Source organism: Diplotaxodon limnothrissa, linkage group LG1, assembly GCF_057381915.1.
Source record: "Diplotaxodon limnothrissa isolate DT_005_m linkage group LG1, D_limnothrissa_male_GT1.1, whole genome shotgun sequence".
Lineage (NCBI taxonomy): Eukaryota > Metazoa > Chordata > Actinopteri > Cichliformes > Cichlidae > Diplotaxodon > Diplotaxodon limnothrissa.
This window is the reverse complement of record NC_140596.1, coordinates 36,643,952-36,665,754: the sequence shown is the minus strand read 5'-3', so window position 1 is coordinate 36,665,754 and position 21,803 is coordinate 36,643,952.

Sequence of the window (21,803 nt, the reverse complement as noted above, 5' to 3'; positions counted from 1 at the left end):
GAGTCTGACTTTGTGTATGCATAGTTACTAATATGAGTAGGCTTGGCTTAAGTGTGTGTGTATCTTATATGACTGTGTGCGCTGTCTGACTGATGTAAATGTGCTGCCGTTGAGCGCATGGTGCGTATGTGTCGAAATAAAGGATGTTTGTGGATGAGTGTCGAAGCAGGTGATCGAGGCAGTGAAAGGAATAAAGAAAGAAACCAAGGACAGGGGTGAGCAGCATAAAACCAAGAGGGGGAAAAGAGAGGAGGAAAAAAAAAAAAAAAAAAAAAAACGAGAAGAAAAAAAAAAACAGAAACAAAACGTAAACATTCCAATTAAATCACTGACGGAGAGTGACGGTGTTAATTCTGCTATGAAATCACACTTTAAGATGCGATTTGATACTGGTAAGTTAAACAGATGTTAATGCAAGTTAGTGTGAGTGGATAGGGAAATGGTGTAGCTGATTCTTATCTGGTGTGAGATTAATACAGCCACGGAGTGATGTTGGGGTCGCGGTGGAGCTGTCCGTCCACGTACAGCCGGTCCACAGCGATGACAGCGCGGGAGCCCTTCTGGATGAAGCCGCGTCGGATTGGGAAGAGGACCCTGCATCGTTCCAAGATCTCTTTGGGGAACTGGTCGTTCACGCTGAAGTCCGTTCCTTTTAATTCCCTGCCGCGGCTTTTCACATGTTGCTTTTGTTTGAAGTGGCCGAATTTGGCCACGATAGGACGTGGTCTCCCGGCCGTAGCCCGAATGGGGCCGAGGCGATGTACCCGATCAAAGACGATGTTCTTCACAGTGTCCTCCGGCAGCTTCAGGTGGGTTTTGATGAAGCTTTTTACCGTGGTCTCCGCGTCTTCTCCAGCGGCTTCTGGAATACCAGAAAATACCAGATTATCACGCATGCTACGAGCTTGTAGATCGATAACTGTTTCTTTTATTTTTTTATTTTCTCTATTGAGCTGGGTAACATTATCTGTGAGACATTTCACCGACTCCCTTAGCGTGGCATTTTCAGCAGCAAGCGTTTCCACCTGCTGCTGGCTGTACTCCAGGGATTCTCGCAAGCATTTAAATTCTCGGTGAAGAATCTCCACCAAGGACAGCCTTGCGTCGAAACTGGACAATCGCTTGTCGATTGACTCCAGTATGTCGACAATATCTTTGCCGGCTGGCGATGTTGAGCCGGGGGAATCTGCCGGGCGTTGTCTTTTCGACGACGGCGTCTCAGGTTTGGCCGGGGAAGCTGCACACGGGGTCTTCTTCATCACGAGATCCTGAAAGCACTGATCAATATAATCTTGGAGAGTCTCTAAACTCTCCTCGTTGTTCTCCAGGGTGTTGGAGATTATTTAGACAAATAGTGTTAGTTATAAGACAATTGATAAGTGTATTTGGTAATGCTGAAGCTTAAATGAATTTGTTCAAATCTAAACTACCATTTGCTTTAATTTTCCGCCAAAATCTCCGGCGTCTGACGTCAGTTACAACATGAGTCGCTTACCTTGTCCGTCACTTCCGTCACTTACTCACCTGCTGCCTCACTTACTCCTCACCTGCTGCCTCAGTTCATTTAACGCAAAGTTTTCAGGTGTCATTCTTTGGGGAGAATACATGTTTATGAAACTGCATGACATCAGACTCTACCAAATTTTGGAGACTTTTCTTTTAAGATACAACCTTTCTGTCTCTTGTGACAGAGAGTCTGTTTCTTAATCATTTGACAAAAACCCTACACAGTATTTTAAAATAGTGTTCTCCAGATCAGAGCTGTAATCTATATAGAACATGGGGTTTAAAGCAAGGAAAAATTGTGTGTTTATCAGTGAAACCTTTAATTTGTGTTAATTTTATCATTATCAATATATGAAATCTTCACCTTAAGGGACTTAATGAATGGTTTCTTCTAAAAATTAGAAATGATTGAGTCATTTCACATCATATGAAAATATTAATTTTTAATACAAATTTGGCCCTACAAAAATGGAAACTCAGTAACAAAGATAATGGAGATTCTCTAAACACGAGCAAATATCACAGTAAAATTGTTGATTGTGATTTACCCATTGGATGTATCCTCAGTGATTTGGTACAATTATACAACATTTTATAAGAACTGAACAACTGATGAAACTAATTATAGGCCAATCTCCAACCTTCCTTTCATATCAAAAATCCTTGAAAGAGTAGTTGTCAAACAGCTAACAGATCATCTGCAGAGGAATGGTTTATTTGAAGAGTTTCAGTCAGGTTTCAGAGCTCATCACGGCACAGAAACAGCTTTAGTGAAGGTTACAAATGATCTTCTTATGGCCTCTGACAGTGAACTCATCTCTGTGCTTGTCCTGCTAGACCTTAGTGCAGCATTCGATACTGTCGACCATAATATCCTATTAGAGCTATTAGAACATGCTGTAGGTATTACAGGTACTGCACTGCAGTGGTTTGTATCATATCTATCTAATAGACTCCAGTTTGTTCACGTAAATGGAGAGTCCTCTTCACACACTGAGGTTAATTATGGAGTTCCACAGGGTTCAGTGCTAGGACCAATTCTGTTTACATTATACATGCTTCCCTTAGGCAGCATCATTAGAAGACATAGCATACATTTTCACTGCTATGCAGATGACACCCAGCTCTATCTGTCCATGAAGCCAGATAACACACACCAATTAGTTAAACTGCAGGAATGTCTTAAAGACATAAAGACCTGGATGGCCGCTAACTTTCTGCTTCTTAATTCAGATAAAACTGAGGTTATTGTACTCGGCCCTGAAAAGCCTAGAAATATGGTATCTAACCAGATTCTTACTCTGGATGGCATTACCTTGGCCTCCAGTAACGCTGTGAGGAACCTTGGAGTCATTTTTGACCAGGACATGTCCTTCAATGCACATATTAAACAAATATGTAAGACTGCGTTCTTCCATTTGCGCAATATCTCTAAAATTAGAAATATCCTGTCTCAGAGTGACGCTGAAAAACTAGTTCACGCATTTATTACTTCCAGGCTGGACTACTGTAATTCATTATTATCAGGATGTCCAAAAAACTCACTGAAAAGCCTTCAGCTAATCCAAAATGCTGCAGCAAGAGTACTGACAGGGACTAGAAAGAGAGAGCATATTTCTCCTGTTTTGGCTTCCCTTCATTGGCTTCCTGTTAAATCCAGAATTGAATTCAAAATCCTGCTCCTCACATACAAGGTCTTAAATAATCAGGCCCCATCTTATCTTAATGACCTTGTAGTACCATATCACCCTATTAGAGCACTTCGCTCTCGCTCTGCAGGCCTACTTGTTGTTCCTAGAGTATTTAAAAGTAGAATGGGAGGGAGAGCCTTCAGTTTTCAGGCCCCTCTTCTGTGGAACCAGCTTCCAGTTTGGATTCAGGAAACGGACACTATCTCTACTTTCAAGATTAGGCTTAAAACTTTCCTTTTTGCTAAAGCATATAGTTAGGGCTGGACCAGGTGACCCTGAATCCTCCCTTAGTTATGCTGCAATAGACGCAGGCTGCCGGGGGATTCCCATGATGCATTGAGTTTTTCCTTTCCAGTCACCTTTCTCGCTCACTATGTATTAACAGACCTCTCTGCATTGAATCATATCTGTTGTTAACCTCTGTCTCTCTTCCACAGCATGTCTTTTATCCTGTCTTCCTTCTCTCACCCCAACCGGTCGCAGCAGATGGCCGCCCCTCCCTGAGCCTGGTTCTGCCGGAGGTTTCTTCCTGTTAAAAGGGAGTTTTTCCACTGTTGCCAAAATGCTTGCTCATAGGGGGTCATATGATTGTTGGGTTTTTCTCTGTATCTATGAAGCGCCTTGAGGCGACTTATGTTGTGATTTGGCGCTATATAAATAAAATTGAATTGAATTGGGTCAACTCCTGCCTGCCGCACAGCGATTCATGACACGGGTCTTTTAACCTAAAAATGTTTTAATGGCCATGAAGAAAGGACTCTTCAATAGATCTTTCAACTCACCTGTGTTTACTGTCTCCACCTGAAATTAATTGCAGTCTGAATTTTTTTTTCTTCTGTCCTTTTACTCAAAAATCATAATTAAGAAAGCAGTATTTACTCTTAACTTCTAAGCCATGTACAATTATAACTGTTTGAATCGTTAACAGAACAAAAGTTTTAAGTTGTTTCAACTTTGAGGAATTTCAATTGTTATATCCACAAACTTTATATGTCAGGTAGACTGTTGGGCTTTACAGTGCAGTAAAACTTGGCAAAGGACAACACTGTGTCATGAACACCTGTGCCTTTGATGCCTTCTGTCAAAGTCTATGCTGCGCTTACTGTGACAGTCGTACTGCTCAAAACATGTTGAATAGTTCAGAGGAGAACTAAGTATTCCAGCTTGTGAAATCCCTTGCTTCAAAGGGTGTCACTCAACATGCCTATTCATTGAGGGCAGAGGTGCTGAGCTCAATATTCTGCCCTGTTCAGTTGAAGACTGGTGTTCATCGTGTTGATGCACAGTGCCATGTGTCCACAGTAATTCAAAAAACAATGACGGAAAATCCAAGTGTTCACTTCACAAGACAGTGTTCCTCCCAGTACTGCAAACTTTACACACCAAACACAAGGCAAATACCTTTTGTTTCCATTGATCTGTCAGTCCTCTCAGCTTCTGGCATAGCTCACCTTCAGTCTGCTGTTGAACAAGGGCTCAACCTTCCAACATCGCCATGCCTAAGACCAATCGAAAGTCCTGATGCATCTCCAACAGCATTTAAAACAGATTCATCAGGAAAGCAACTTTGCACAGGGACTGTTTGTCACAGTTTCACCCTGAGAGAGCTTGTATGGATTGACACAGACCTTGGAAAATGCTCTACAGAAACTCTGGAGCACAGTTTTCACAGTCCAAAAAGGTTTTTGCTTACTGAATTCCCATCCACTCTGCTACTTCAAGGAGAGAAATTCACACTGAAAGCAGTCATTACATTTCAGGAGGGCCCAACACCAGAAACACTCGGGCATTATATGACATTCTGTAACAGGACCCCGTACATCTGGGAGATGTATGATGACCTAAGAAAGGATATAACCATAGCATCTGAAAACACCAGCGTATGTCCGCACACTGTGCTCTACACAAAGGAATGATGGCAAGATCTCATGAAAGAAAGTCCTTTTCTAGTTTGTGAGTTAGATGATGGAAATAGCTGTTATTTTTCAGTTATTGTATTAGACTTGTGAGGCTCAGACAGTTCAATGTATTTACCTTTTCTAACAGGAAACATATATACTACATTGTTCTCGTAGTTTTGTATTTTGTTACCAGCAAATAAAGTTTTTTTCTCTAACCGAATGCATTAATTATTTTAAATGCTATATTTAACCTAGTTTTTAAATAAGTTATTGCAGTTTGATTACTAGGTTTAAGAGTGTGATCATAAGAAAAAAATATCCAATGCTGGTTAATATCTCTCAATTTCTTTACGGTAAAGAAAGTGGCTGGTTGAGCTTTAGAAACTTTTGGTAATATCTTTAAAATGAAAGCGTCACAAAGGACAATTTTAGCAGCACAAACCAGCACAAACGTAGCACAAACGTTTGACACCAGTTTTGTTTGATTCCATTACTGTGGGGGGGCTGGTTGACCTCTGATGACCTCTAGAAATTTTTATCAATATCTTTAAAATGAAAGCGGCACAAACGACAATTTTAGCAGCACAAACCAGCACAAACGTAGCACAAACATTTGACATCAATTTTGTTCGATTCCATTAATGTGGGGGGGCTGGTTGACCTTTTAACCTTTACATTTTCATTAATATCTTTAAAATGAAAGCGGCACAAACGACAATTTTAGCAGCACAAACGTAGCACAAACGTTTGATACCACTTTTGTTGGATTTGGGTAATGTGGGGGGGGCTGGTTGACCTCTGATGACCTCTAGAAATTTTGATTAAAATCTTTAAAATGATAGTAGCACAAATGAAAGTTTTTGCAGCACAAACCAGCACAAACGTAGCACAAACGTTTGATACCACTTTTGTTGGATTTGAAGAAGGTGGGGGGGCCAACTTCACTCACATGACTTTTCTGTTCATTTTAAGCAGCAGAAGTGAGGTGCATGTCTGTGTGCATGTGTATGGAGCCATTGGGTGCAGTCACTATAGCAACCAGGCTCACACCTGCCTGCTTAACTAGCTCTGTCTCTCACTCTGCCAAGATTCATCTTAAACACTTCTCTTTCAACTGCTGCTGTGTCCTCAGTGTTTGCTCTACAGGTATGATTTTACCCTCAAAACGTTGCCATCGTTGTTCTCTTTCCAACACCTTGTCTTTCAAAGCTCAGACATTTAAAATTTTTAAACTGTGTGGATCCAAGTGGAGGGATCACATTTTAGTCATTCAGTGACTCAAAGAATATGAACTTTTAATATTCATTCAGAGGTTTTCTGACTCTAAATTTTCTTTTCTCATTTCTAAGGTTTTTCTAATTTACAATTAAAACATTTTCAGCTTTTTTCCAACTTCTTCTTCTGTGTAAACGTCAGCTTTTAGCACTTCAGCACTTTTGTTTTCAGATTAAATTCTTTTTCTTTTTATCTCATTAAAACTTTTTAACTTAAAATTCAGCAATTAATTCATTTCAATGCATACATTCAGATTCAAGCATTCACACTGCAGTTTCTTCAGAAAATGCACTTTCTAGTTGACAACTAGAATACATACTTACATCATGTATGGACCAATGAAGAGGAAGTCATGAATCAAGCCAAAGTTAGAAACTTAAGAAAAAACTTTTTTTTTCCTTTTCTTTTTTTTTTTTTACCAATGTTTGTAATTAGGGTGTAGATAGGTACACAAAGCTACATCATCTGGGGCTGGAAAAGAAAAGCAGCACTGAGGTGCTGAAAGATGCAGTTCCAATAGTGGCCACTTGAGGCTGGGAATCATGGGTGTCCCATGTTAAAATGTCCAACTTTAAACATGGATAGTTTCTGTCTATGATAACTGAACTCTTTCTCAGAACTAAACTGCTTCAGTTTTGCTGAGGCTTAAAGTTTGGGTGCATGTCCTCTTTGATGAACTCTTTGGCTTCCACTAATACACTGTGGCTGAACTGAACCTCTCAACTGTGTTTGTGCTCATGGTGCCTTTTGGAGTATTTTTTTTTATGACAAATAGTCTGGCCTGCTAACTGCTACAAACCATCCACAAACCATCCACTTCAGTTTTGCTGAGTAAAATGCTAGTATTTTATTCATCTGTTTCTTTGCTTTAAAAGAGTCTTCACGTGACATCAGAGCTACTGGGACATGCACACATGAAAGTCAAAACAGTAGTGCAGTCCTTTGCTCTCCAGCCATCTTATGAACGTCTTTGAGTTTAGCCAAAATGCCGGATAGCTGCTGCCTTTTTGTGTTTCTTTACAGCGGCCAGAAGGGCGTAGAATATGGCACCAACATGTGAACACACCCCTCCTGACCCTGCCTTACAGGTCAAATCACGCCAATCCCTGCATTTCCACAGTAACCTAGTCTGTCAATGGAGGCTCATTTAAACTGTAGGACTGATTCACTGTAAAATTCCAAGTCAACAAAATATAAGATTTACACGTGATCATTCATTTCAGCAAACAACAATTTCTTGTTCTTCACCTCTCTGATGACAACCATATTTACCCATCCAGATCGAAAACGCATGTAGATGTCCGTACTTTGAAAGCATTGATCTTGATTCCAGTGTAAGGTGATCGAGCCATATAAGACGCCACCGAACTGGAGCTCTGGGAGAGACGTTGATTTAATTTAAATGTAGATAAAGCTGCCAGCGAAAAGTATGGCTCACAAGTCCCAAAATCCATAGTTTCTCTGAATGCAGCTTGCTAACGTTAGCCCAGATTTGTGACTCCAAAAATCCAACATGGTGGCCATGTTGTTTTCTTTGCAGGTCCTGAAATCAGTGTGAGATGTCCATGTGGCTACAAACACATCATAGTCTATGAATGATAGAAAATAAAATCTAAACCATAGCAACATTACATTACACCTGTGATATCTTTAGCATTGAAGGTGTCTTTATTTGGTATTCAGTAAATGTATCTCCTCATCTTTGTTAATGCTACATTTTTTTAACTACCATTTGTTGTTACCATGGCAATGATTCCCTTCAATGAAGATTGTTGTTGTTGTTGTTGTTGGCATCATCCAGCACCACAGGCCCTGGTGTGCTGATGATGGCCTGACAGGAAGCACTGTCCCTGATGTAAAGTATATGGCCTCAGCCAACAACAGTGGCCCTGCTGAAATGTGGATGGTATCATCGAGTAGCACAGGCCCTGGTGTAATGTGGATGAAATCATCCAACAGTACAGTCCCTGGTGTGGTGAAGATCGCCTCACAGGAAGCACTGTCCCTGATGTAAAGTGTATGGCCTCAGCCAACCACAATGGCCCTGGTGAAATGTGGATGGTATTGGCCAGCACAACAGGCCATGTTGTAATGTGAATGTCCTCACCAGTAGACCAGGCCCTTGTGTAATGTGGATCGCATCAGCCAGCAACACAAGCCCTGGTGAAATGTGGAGGGTATCAACGAGTAGCACAGGACCTGGTATAATGTGGATGGCCTCATCCAGCAACACCACAGGCCCTGGTGAAATGTGGTTGTTTTCGGCCAGCAACAAAGGCCTTTGGGTAATTTGGATGGCTAGCAGCACAGGCCCTGGTCTGGTGAAGATGGCCTCACAGGAATCACTGGCCCTGGTGTATTTTCAATGTCATCAGCAAGCAGCACAGACCCTGGTCTAGTGAAGATGGCCTCACAGAAATCACTGGCCCTGGTGTATTGTGGATGGCATCAGCCATCAACACAGGCCCTCGTGAAATATAGGTGGCCTCAGCCAGCAACACAGTCCCTGGTCTAATGTTAATGTCCTCAGCCAACACCATTGGCCCTGGTGTAATGTGGATGGTATCGGCCAGCACCACAGGCCCTGGTGTAATGTGAATGTCCTCAGCCAGTAGCACAGGCCCTGGTGTAATGTGGATGGCCTCAACTAACAACTCTGTCGCTGGTGAAATATGGATGGTATTGGTCAGCACCACACATCCTGGTGAAATGTGCATGATATCGGTCAGCACCACAGGCCCAGGTGTAAAGTGGATGGCATCAACGAGCAGCAGAGGCCCTGGTGTGGTGAAGATGGCCTCACAGGAAGCACTGTCCCTTGTGTAATGTGTATGGCCTCAGCCAACAACAGTGGCCCTGGTGAAATGTGGATTATATTGGCCAGCACCACAGGCCCTGGTGTAATGTGAATATCCTCAGCCAGTAGTAAAGGCCCTTGTGTTTTGTGGAACGCATCAGCCAGCAACACAATCCCTGGTGAAATGTGGATGGCCTAATCCAGCACCACAGCCCCTGGTTTGGTGATGATTGCCACACAGGAAGAACTGTACCTGGTGTAATGAGGATGGCCTCATCCAACAGTACAGGCCCTAGTGTTGTGAAGATGGCCTCACAGGAAGCACAGGCCATGGTGTAATGTGGATGGCCTCAGACAGCAGCCAGGCCCTGGTGAAATGTAGATGGCCACAGCCGGCAACATGCGCTCTGGTGAAATGTAGTCTGCCTCAGCCAGTAGCACAGGCCCTGTTGTGGTGAAGATGGCCTCACAGGAAGCACTGTCCCTGGTGTAATGTGTATTTCCTCAGGCAACAACACTGGCCCTGGTGAAATGTGGATGGTATTGGCCAACACCACAGGCCCTGGCGTAATGTGAATGTCCTCAGCCAACACCACTGGCCCTGGTGTAATGGGGATGGCATCAGCCAGTAGCACAGGCCCTTGTGTATTGTGGATCGCATCAGCCAGCAACACAAGCCCTCGTGAAATATAGGTGGCCTCAGACAGCAGCGCAGGCCCTGCTGTCGTGAAGTGGGCCTCAGAGGGAGCACTAGCTATGGTATAATGTGGATGGCCTCATTCAGTAGCACAGGCCCTGTTGTAAGGTGGATGGCCTTATCTACCAACACTGTCCCAGGTGAAATGTGGATGGTAATGGCCAGCACCACAGACCTTGGTGTAATGTGGATGGCCTTAGCCAACACCACTGGCCCTGGTGAAATGTGGATGACATCGGCAAGGACCAATGGCCCTGATGTAATGTGGATGGTTTCAGCCAACAGCAAGGTCCCTGGTGTGGTGAAGATGGCCTCACAGGAAGCACTGTCCCTGGTGTAATGTGGATGGCCTCAGCAAACAACACTGGCCCTGGTGAAATGTGGATGGTATTAGCCAGCACCACAGGCCTTGGTTTAATGTGAATGTCCTCAGCAAGTAGCACAGGCCCTTGTGTATTGTTGATCACATCAGCCAGCTACACAGGCTCTGGTGAAATGTAGATGACCTCAGACAGCAGCGCAGGCCATGCTGTCGTGAAGTTGGCCTCAGAGGGAGCACTAGCCCTGGTGCAATGTGGATGGTCTAAGCCAGCAATACAGGCCCTGGTGTGGTGACGATAGCCTCACAGGGAGCACATGCCGTGGTATAATGTGGATGGCCTCAGCCAGTAGCACAGGTCCTGTTGTAATGTGGATGGCCTCATCTACCAACACTGGCCTAGGTGAAATGTGGATGGTAATGGCCAGAACCACAGACCTTGGTGTAATGTGGATGGCCTTAGCCAACACCACACACCCTGGTGAAATGTGGATGACATCGGCAAGGACCAATGGCTCTGATGTAATGTGGATGGTTTCAGCCAACAGCACAGTCCCTGGTGTGGTGAAGATGGCCTCACAGGAAGCACTGTCCCTGGTGTAATGTGGATGGCCTCAGCAAACAACACTGGCCCTGGTGAAATGTCGGTGGTATTGGCCAGCACCACAGGCCCTGGTGTAATATAGATGGCATCATCCAACAACACTGGCCCTGGTGAAATGTGGATGGCATTGGCCAACACCAAAGGCCCTGGCGTAATATGAATGTCCTCAGCCAACACCACTGGCCCTGGTGTAATGAGGATGGCATCAGCCAGTAGCACAGGCTCTTGTGTATTGTGGATCGCATCAGCCAGCAACACAAGCCCTGGTGAAATGTGGATGGTATCAACGAGTAGCGCAGGACCTGGTATAATGTGGATGGCCTCATCCAGCAACACCACAGGCCCTGGTGAAATGTGGTTGTTTTCGGCCAGCAACAAAGGCCTTTGGGTAATTTGGATGGCTAGCAGCACAGGCCCTGGTCTGGTGAAGATGGCCTCACAGGAATCACTGGCCCTGGTGTATTTTCAATGTCATCAGCAAGCAGCACAGACCCTGGTCTAGTAAAGATGGCCTCACAGAAATCACTGGCCCTGGTGTATTGTGGATGGCATCAGCCATCAACACAGGCCCTCGTGAAATATAGGTGGCCTCAGCCAGCAACACAGTCCCTGGTCTAATGTTAATGTCCTCAGCCAACACCATTGGCCCTGGTGTAATGTGGATGGTATCGGCCAGCACCACAGGCCCTGGTGTAATGTGAATGTCCTCAGCCAGTAGCACAGGCCCTGGTGTAATGTGGATGGCCTCAACTAACAACTCTGTCGCTGATGAAATATGGATGGTATTGGTCAGCACCACACATCCTGGTGAAATGTGCATGATATCGGTCAGCACCACAGGCCCAGGTGTAAAGTGGATGGCATCAACGAGCAGCAGAGGCCCTGGTGTGGTGAAGATGGCCTCACAGGAAGCACTGTCCCTTGTGTAATGTGTATGGCCTCAGCCAACAACAGTGGCCCTGGTGAAATGTGGATTATATTGGCCAGCACCACAGGCCCTGGTGTAATGTGAATATCCTCAGCCAGTAGTAAAGGCCCTTGTGTTTTGTGGAACGCATCAGCCAGCAACACAATCCCTGGTGAAATGTGGATGGCCTAATCCAGCACCACAGCCCCTGGTTTGGTGATGATTGCCACACAGGAAGAACTGTACCTGGTGTAATGAGGATGGCCTCATCCAACAGTACAGGCCCTAGTGTTGTGAAGATGGCCTCACAGGAAGCACAGGCCATGGTGTAATGTGGATGGCCTCAGACAGCAGCCAGGCCCTGGTGAAATGTAGATGGCCACAGCCGGCAACATGCGCTCTGGTGAAATGTAGTCTGCCTCAGCCAGTAGCACAGGCCCTGTTGTGGTGAAGATGGCCTCACAGGAAGCACTGTCCCTGGTGTAATGTGTATTTCCTCAGGCAACAACACTGGCCCTGGTGAAATGTGGATGGTATTGGCCAACACCACAGGCCCTGGCGTAATGTGAATGTCCTCAGCCAACACCACTGGCCCTGGTGTAATGGGGATGGCATCAGCCAGTAGCACAGGCCCTTGTGTATTGTGGATCGCATCAGCCAGCAACACAAGCCCTCGTGAAATATAGGTGGCCTCAGACAGCAGCGCAGGCCCTGCTGTCGTGAAGTGGGCCTCAGAGGGAGCACTAGCTATGGTATAATGTGGATGGCCTCATTCAGTAGCACAGGCCCTGTTGTAAGGTGGATGGCCTTATCTACCAACACTGTCCCAGGTGAAATGTGGATGGTAATGGCCAGCACCACAGACCTTGGTGTAATGTGGATGGCCTTAGCCAACACCACTGGCCCTGGTGAAATGTGGATGACATCGGCAAGGACCAATGGCCCTGATGTAATGTGGATGGTTTCAGCCAACAGCACAGTCCCTGGTGTGGTGAAGATGGCCTCACAGGAAGCACTGTCCCTGGTGTAATGTGGATGGCCTCAGCAAACAACACTGGCCCTGGTGAAATGTGGATGGTATTAGCCAGCACCACAGGCCTTGGTTTAATGTGAATGTCCTCAGCAAGTAGCACAGGCCCTTGTGTATTGTTGATCACATCAGCCAGCTACACAGGCTCTGGTGAAATGTAGATGACCTCAGACAGCAGCGCAGGCCATGCTGTCGTGAAGTTGGCCTCAGAGGGAGCACTAGCCCTGGTGCAATTTGGATGGTCTAAGCCAGCAATACAGGCCCTGGTGTGGTGACGATAGCCTCACAGGGAGCACATGCCGTGGTATAATGTGGATGGCCTCAGCCAGTAGCACAGGTCCTGTTGTAATGTGGATGGCCTCATCTACCAACACTGGCCTAGGTGAAATGTGGATGGTAATGGCCAGAACCACAGACCTTGGTGTAATGTGGATGGCCTTAGCCAACACCACACACCCTGGTGAAATGTGGATGACATCGGCAAGGACCAATGGCTCTGATGTAATGTGGATGGTTTCAGCCAACAGCACAGTCCCTGGTGTGGTGAAGATGGCCTCACAGGAAGCACTGTCCCTGGTGTAATGTGGATGGCCTCAGCAAACAACACTGGCCCTGGTGAAATGTCGGTGGTATTGGCCAGCACCACAGGCCCTGGTGTAATATAGATGGCATCATCCAACAACACTGGCCCTGGTGAAATGTGGATGGCATTGGCCAACACCAAAGGCCCTGGCGTAATATGAATGTCCTCAGCCAACACCACTGGCCCTGGTGTAATGAGGATGGCATCAGCCAGTAGCACAGGCTCTTGTGTATTTTGGATCGCATCAGCCAGCAACACAAGCCCTGGTGAAATGTGGATGGTTTCGGCCTGCACCACAGGCCCTGGTTTAATGTGGATGGCATCAAAAAGTAGCACAGGTCCTTGTGTAATGTGGTTCACATCAGCCAGCAACACAGGCTATGGTGAAATGTAGATGACCTCAGACACCAGCGCAGGCCCTGCTGTCGTGAAGTTGGCCTCAGAGGGAGCACTAGCCCTGTTGTAATGTGGATGGCCTAAGCCAGCAATACAGGCCCTGGTGTGGTGACGATAGCCTCACAGGGAGCACATGCTTTGGTATAATGTGGATGGCCTCAGCCAGTAGCACAGGCCCTGTTGTAATGTGGATGGCCTCATCTACCAACACTGGCCCAGGTGAAATGTGGATGGTATTGGCCAGCACCACAGGCCCTGGTGTAATGTGAATGTCCTCAGCCATGACCACAGGCCCTGATGAAATGTAGTTGGCCTCAGCCATGACCACAGGCCCTGGTGAAATGTAAATGTCCTCAGCCAGTAGCACAGGCCCTGTTGTAATGTGGATGGCCTCATCTAACAACTCTTTCCCTGGTGAAATATGGATGGTATTGGTCAGCACCACACCCTGGTGTAATGTGAATGGCCTTAGCCAACACCACTGGCCCTGGTGAAATGTGCATGATATCGGTCAGCACCAGAGGCCCAGGTGTAATGTGGACCGCATCAATGAGCAGCAGAGGCCCTGGTGGGGTGAAGATGGCCTCACAGCAATCACTGTCGCTGGTGTAATGCGGATGGTAGAAGCCGACATCACAGGGCGTGATGTAATGTGGATCGCCTCAGCCAGAAGCACAGGACCTGTTGTGGTGAAGATGGCCTCACAGGAAGCACTGTCCCTTGTGTAATGTGTATGGCCTCAGCCAACAACAGTGGCCCTGGTGAAATGTGGATTATATTGGCCAGCACCAGAGGCCCTGGTGTAATGTGAATATCCTCAGCCAGTAGTAACGGCCCTTGCGTTTTCTGGAACGCATCAGCCGGCAACACAATCCCTGGTGAAATGTGGATGGTATCATCGAGTAGCAGAGGCCCTGGTGTAATGTGGATGGCCTCATCCAACAACATTGGCCCTGGTGAAATGTGGATTATATTGGCCACCACCACAGGCCCTGGTGTAATGTGAATATCCTCAGCCAGTAGTAAAGGCCCTTGTGTTTTGTGGAACGCATCAGCCAGCAACACAATCCTTGGTGAAATGTGGATGGCCTAATCCAGCACCACAGGCCCTGGTTTGGTGATGAGTGCCACACAGGAAGAACTGTACCTGGTGTAATGAGGATGGCCTCATCCAACAGTACAGGCCCTAGTGTTGTGAAGATGGCCTCACAGGAAGCACAGGCCATGGTGTAATGTGGATGGCCTCAGACAGCAGCCAGGCCCTGGTGAAATGTAGATGGCCACAGCCGGCAACATGCGCTCTGGTGAGATGTAGTCTGCCTCAGCCAGTAGCACAGGCCCTGTTGTGGTGAAGATGGCCTCACAGGAAGCACTGTCCCTGGTGTAATGTGTATTTCCTCAGGCAACAACACTGGCCCTGGTGAAATGTGGATGGTATTGGCCAACACAACAGGCCCTGGCATAATGTGAATGTCCTCAGCCAACAACACTGGCCCTGGTGTAATGGGGATCGCATCAGCCAGCAACACAAGCCCTCGTGAAATATAGGTGGCCTCAGACAGCAGCGCAGGCCCTGCTGTCATGAAGTGGGCATCAGAGGGAGCACTAGCTATGGTATAATGTGGATGGCCTCATTCAGTAGCACAGGCCCTTTTGTAATGTGGATGGCCTCATCTACCAACACTGTCCCAGGTGAAATGTGGATGGTAATGGCCAGCACCACAGACCTTGGCGTAATGTGAATGTCCTCAGCCAACAACACTGGCCCTGGTGTAATGGGGATCGCATCGGCCAGCAACACAAGCCCTCGTGAAATATAGGTGGCCTCAGACAGCAGCGCAGGCCCTGCTGTCATGAAGTGGGCATCAGAGGGAGCACTAGCTATGGTATAATGTGGATGGCCTCATTCAGTAGCACAGGCCCTTTTGTAATGTGGATGGCCTCATCTACCAACACTGTCCCAGGTGAAATGTGGATGGTAATGGCCAGCACCACAGACCTTGGTGTAATGTGAATGGCCTTAGCCAACACCACTGGCCCTGGTGAAATGTGGATGGTATTGTCCAGCACCAGAGGCCCTGGTGTAATATGAATGGCTTCAGCCAGCAGCACATGCCCTCGTGTGGTGAAGATGGCCCCACAGGAAGCACTCTCCCTGGTGTAATGTGGATGGCCTCAGCAAACAACACTGGCCCTGGTGAAATGTCGATGGTATTGGCCAGCACCACAGGCCCTTCTGTAATGTAGATGGCATCAGCCAGTAGCACATGCCCTTGAGTATTGTGAATGGCATCAGCCAGCAACACAGGCCCTTGGGTAATGTGGAAGGCTAGCAGCACTGTCCCTGGTGTAATGTGTATTTCCTCAGCCAACAACACTGGCCCAGGTGAAATGTGGATGGTATTGGCCAACACCACAGGCCCTGGCGTAATGTGAATGTCCTCAGCCAGCACCACAGGCCTTGGTTTAATGTGAATGTCCTCAGCAAGTAGCACAGGCCCTTGTGTATTGTGGATCGCATCAGCCAGCAACACAGGCTCTGGTGAAATGTAGATGACCTCAGACACCAGCGCAGGCCCTGCTGTCGTGAAGTTGGCCTCAGAGGGCGCACTAGCCCTGGTGCAATTTGGATGGCCTAAGCCAGCAATACAGCCCCTGGTGTGGTGACGATAGCCTCACAGGGAGCACATGTCGTGGTATAATGTGGATGGCCTCATCTACCAACACTGGCCCAGGTGAAATGTTAATGGTTTCGACCAGCCACACAGGCCCTTGGGTAATGTGGAAGGCTAGCAGCACTGGCCCTTGTGTAATGTGGATGGTATCAGCCAACACCACTGGCCCTGGTGTAATTGGGATGGCATCAGCAAGTAGCACAGGCCCTTGTGTATTCGGGATCGCATCAGCCAGCAGCACAGGCCCTAGGGAAATTTGGATGGCTAGCAGCACAGGCCCTGGTCTGGTGACGATGGCCTCACAGGAATCACTGGCCCTGGTGTAATGCGGATGGCCTCATCCAACAATACTGGCCCTGGTGAAATGTGGTTGGTATCAACGAGTAGCACAGGCCCTGGTGTAATGTGGATGGCCTCAGCCAGCAACACCACAGGCCCTGGTGAAATGTGGATGGTTTTCGGCCAGCAACACAGGCCCTAGGGAAATTTGGATGGCTAGCAGCACAGGCCCTGGTCTGGTGACGATGGCCTCACAGGAATCACTGGCCCTGGTGTAATGCGGATGGCCTCATCCAACAATACTGGCCCTGGTGAAATGTGGATGGTATTGGCCAACACCACAGGCCGTTGTGTAATGTGGATGGCCTCAGCCAGTATCACAGGCCCTTCTGTGTTTTGGATGTCATCAGCCAGCAACACAAGCCCTGGTGAAATGTGGATGGTTTCGGACAGCACCAAAGGGCCTGGTGAAATGTGGATGGTATTGGTCAGCACCAAAGGCCCTGGTGTAATGTGGATGGCCTCAGCCAAAAGTACAGGCCCTGATGTGGTGAAGATGGCCTCATAGGAAGCACTGTCCCTGATGTAAAGTGTATGGCCTCAGCCAACAACAGTGGCCCTGGTGAAATGTGGATGGTATTGGCCAGCACTACAGGCCATGTTGTAATGTTAATGTCCTCAGCCAGTAGCACAGGCCCTTGTGTACAGTGGATCGCATCAGCCAACAACACAAGCCCTGGAGAAATGTGGATGGTATCAACGAGTAGCACAGGCCCTTGTGTAATGTGGATGGCCTCATCCAGCAACACCACAGGCCCTGGTGAAATGTCGTTGTTTTCGGCCAGCAACACAGGCCCTTGGGTAATTAGGATTGCTAGCAGCACAGACCCTGGTCTGGTGACGATGGCCTCACGGGAATCACTGGCCCTGGTGTATTTTCGATGTCATCAGCAAGCAGCACAGACCCTGGTCTAGTGAAGATGGCCTCACAGAAATCACTGGCCCTGGTGTATTGTGGATGGCATCAGCCATCAACACAGGCCCTCGTGAAATATAGGTGGCCTCAGCCAGCAGCACACTCCCTACTGCAATGTGAATGGCCTCAGCCAGCAACACAGTCCCTGGTGTAATGTTAATGTCCTCATCCAACCCCATGGCCCCGTTGCAATGTGGATGGCCTCAGCCAGCAGCACAGGACCTGGTGTAATGTGGATGGCATAATCTAACAACACTGGCCCTTGTGAAATATGGATGGTATTGGTAAGCACCACACACCCTGGTGTAATGTGGATGGCCTTAGCTTACAGCACTGGCCCTGGTGTAATGTCCATGATATCGGCCAGCATCACAGGCCCTAATGTGGATGGCATCAACGAGCATGAAAGGCCCTGGTGGGGTAAAGATGGCCTAACAGGAAGCACAGGCCCTGGTGTAATGTGGATGGTAGAAGCCGACATCACAGTGTCTGGTGTAAGGTGGATGGACTAAGCCAGCAACAGTGGCCCTGGTGAAATGTGGATGGTATTGTCCAGCACCAGAGGCCCCGGTGTAATTTGAATGGCTTCAGCCAGCAGCACAGGCCCTCGTGTGGTGAAGATGGCCTCACAGGAAGCACTCTCCCTGGTGTAATGTGGATGGCCTCAGCAAACAACACTGGCCTTGGTGAAATGTCGATGGTATTGGCCAGCACCACAGGCCCTTCTGTAATGTAGATGGCATCAGCCAGTAGCACATGCCCTTGAGTATTGTGAATGGCATCAGCCAGCAACACAGGCCCTTGGGTAATGTGGAAGGCTAGCAGCACTGTCCCTGGTGTAATGTGTATCTCCTCAGCCAACAACACTGGACCTCTTTAAATGTGGATGGTATTGGCCAACACCACAGGCCCTGGCGTAATGTGAATGTCCTCAGCCAACACCACTGGCCCTGGTGTAATGTGGATGGCATTAGCCATTATCACAGGCCCTTCTGTGTTGTGGATGTCATCAGCTAGCAACACAAGCCCTGGTGAAATGTTGATGGTTTCGGACAGCACCAAAGGGCCTGGTGAAATGTGGATGGTATTGGCCAGCACCAAAGACCCTGGTGTAATGTGGATGGCCTCAGCCAAAAGTACAGGCCCTGGTGTGGTGAAGATGGCCTCACAGGAAGCACTGTCCCTGATGTAAAGTGAATGTCCTCAGCCAGTAGCACAGGCCCTTGTGTACTGTGGATCGCATCAGCCAGCAACACAAGCCCTGGAGAAATGTGGATGGTATCAACGAGTAGCACAGGCCCTGGTGTAATGTGGATGGCCTCATCCAGCAACACCACAGGCCCTGGTGAAATGTCGTTGTTTTCGGCCAGCAACACAGGCCCTTGGGAAATTTGGATGGCTAGCAGCACAGGCCCTGGTCTGGTGACGATTGCCTCACAGGAATCACTGGTCCTGGTGTAATGCGGATGGCCTCATCCAACAACACTGGCCCTGGTGAAATGTGGATGGTATTGGCCAGCACCAAAGGCCCTGGTGTAATGTGGATGGCCTCAGCCAAAAGTACAGGCCCTGGTGTGGTGAAGATGGCCTCACAGGAAGCACTGTCCCTGATGTAATGTGAATGTCCTCAGCCAGTAGCACAGGCCCTTGTGTACTGTGGATCGCATCAGCCAGCAACACAAGCCCTGGAGAAATGTGGATGGTATCAACGAGTAGCACAGGCCCTGGTGTAATGTGGATGGCCTCATCCAGCAACACCACAGGCCCTGGTGAAATGTCGTTGTTTTCGGCCAGCAACACAGGCCCTTGGGAAATTTGGATGGCTAGCAGCACAGGCCCTGGTCTGGTGACGATTGCCTCACAGGAATCACTGGTCCTGGTGTAATGCGGATGGCCTCATCCAACAACACTGGCCCTGGTGAAATGTGGATGGTATTGGCCAGCACCAAAGGCCCTGGTGTAATGTGGATGGCCTCAGCCAAAAGTACAGGCCCTGGTGTGGTGAAGATGGCCTCACAGGAAGCACTGTCCCTGATGTAAAGTGTATGGCCTCAGCCAACAACACTGGCCCTGGTGAAACGTGGATGGTATTGGCCAGCACTACAGGCCATGTTGTAATGTTAATGTCCTCAGCCAGTAGCACAGGCCCTTGTGTACTGTGGATCGCATCAGCCAGCAACACAAGCCCTTGAGAAATGTGTCATGATCTGCGGAGGCAGACCGTGCAGAAATGTGTGTGGTGGACCCAGGTGCGAACAAAAGCAAAGATACAGGAGTGGATTAAACAAAAGCGAGCCTTTTATTATGGCTGATGAAAAGGAACAAACCAGAGTGAGGGGAGCATAAGAGTATAACTCAGCAGAAACCTAAACTGGACATAAACTATGGAAAAGCTATGGCTGGAGATACGGAACACAGGGGGTGGGAACACAGACGACGCGACGCAGACTACATGAAACACAGAGACTAAATACACATGAGGGATGATCTGGGGAAGTGGTCACACATGGGAGCACAGCTGACACACATGAACCATCACGACAGGACAGGAGAGGTGAAACTGAATACACTGACATTGAATACAGACTTTCAAAGTAAAACAGGAAACATGGAGATTAGACATGACATGAACTAAACATAACCACGCAGACGTGACACATGAACCAGGGAGACTTAGTACAGGGGAAGATGACATAAACAACTAAGGAACAAGACTAAACAGCAATCTAGAAATTAACTAGGTGCACTAAGCTAAGGCACAACAGAAGTACAAAAAATACATAAACTCAAATACTGGGTCGCTTGACCCAGGACCATGACAGTACCCCCCCCCCCCCCCCCCCCCCATCCCGTAAGGGCTGGCTCCAGACAGCCCAAACACAGGAAAACAAAACCAAACAGAAAACGACCCAGGGTGGGCGGCGGGGTCGACCATGCGGACGGCAACGGTGGAGACGTGGAAACAGTTCAGGGGGCCAGCCGTGCGGAAGGCAACGGCAGTGACACAGGCGATGGCGACCCGGTGGCCGGCCGCCTGGAAGGCAGCGGCGGCGGCGAAGGAGACGGAGCAGTTCAGGGGGCCGGCCGCGTGGAATGCGGAGACGACGGAACAGTTCAGGGGGCCGGCCGCACGGAAGGCAGCGGCGGCGGCGAAGGCGACGACGGAGCAGTTCAGGGGGCCGACCAGGGGGCCGACCAGGAGGCCAACGGTCCAGCAGTCCAAAATCCATGAGCTCAGGGGGCCGACCCGGAGGTCGAGAGCACAGCAGATCAGAGGTCAAAGGTTCAGGGGGCCGACCCGGAGGTCGAGAGCACAGCAGGTCACAGTTCATCAGTTCAGGCGGCCGACCCCGATGGCAACGAAGTCCAGCTGACGGCCCGGAAAGCGGCCGGCGATTCCGAGGGGTAAAACGTGGCTTGGGCGGCGGCAACACAGCCGCGGGACCAGGTGAGGCCGACACAGAAACAGAGGCCGAAGCCGGACCAGGCGAGGGTGAAGCAGAAGCCGAGGCCGAAGCCGGACCAGACGAAGCAGGAGCTGAAGTAGAAGCTGGACCAGGCGAAGCAGGAGCTGAAGCAGAAGCCGGACCAGGCGACGGCATGGGCGGAGACATGGCTGCTGCAAACGTGGATGAGGATGCTGGTGGAGCAGCTGGTGACTGAACGGGCCCCTCGGACCCTCCAGCGGAGACAGGAGGCTGAACGGGCCCCTCGGACCCTCCAGCGGAGACAGGAGGCTGAACGGGCCCCTCGGACCCTCCAGCGGAGACATGAGGCTGGACGGGCTCCTCGGGCCCTCCAGCTGACGAGACATGAGGCTGGACGGGCTCCTCGGGCCCTCCAGCTGACGAGACATGAGGCTGGTGCGGTTCACCTGAACCCCCAGCTGACGTGGCATGAAGTGGTGGTGTCGCCGCAGGGTGCCGGATAGGCACACCCGGGAGTCCAACAGCAGACGTAGGACAAACAGGCATGAAGGCCCCTGGCCGGACTAGGAGCTGAGGAAACACAGGCTGCTGAGGCACAATCCCAGAGAGAGAGAGAGCAGGTGAAAAACAGTCTATAGGGCTTAATATCTTAGCACAAAATACCATGAAGTGAACAGTGGTAGTGACCACCAGTTCTGAGCCAGCAATCATAGGGTACCCAGAGTCTGCATCAGTCCAA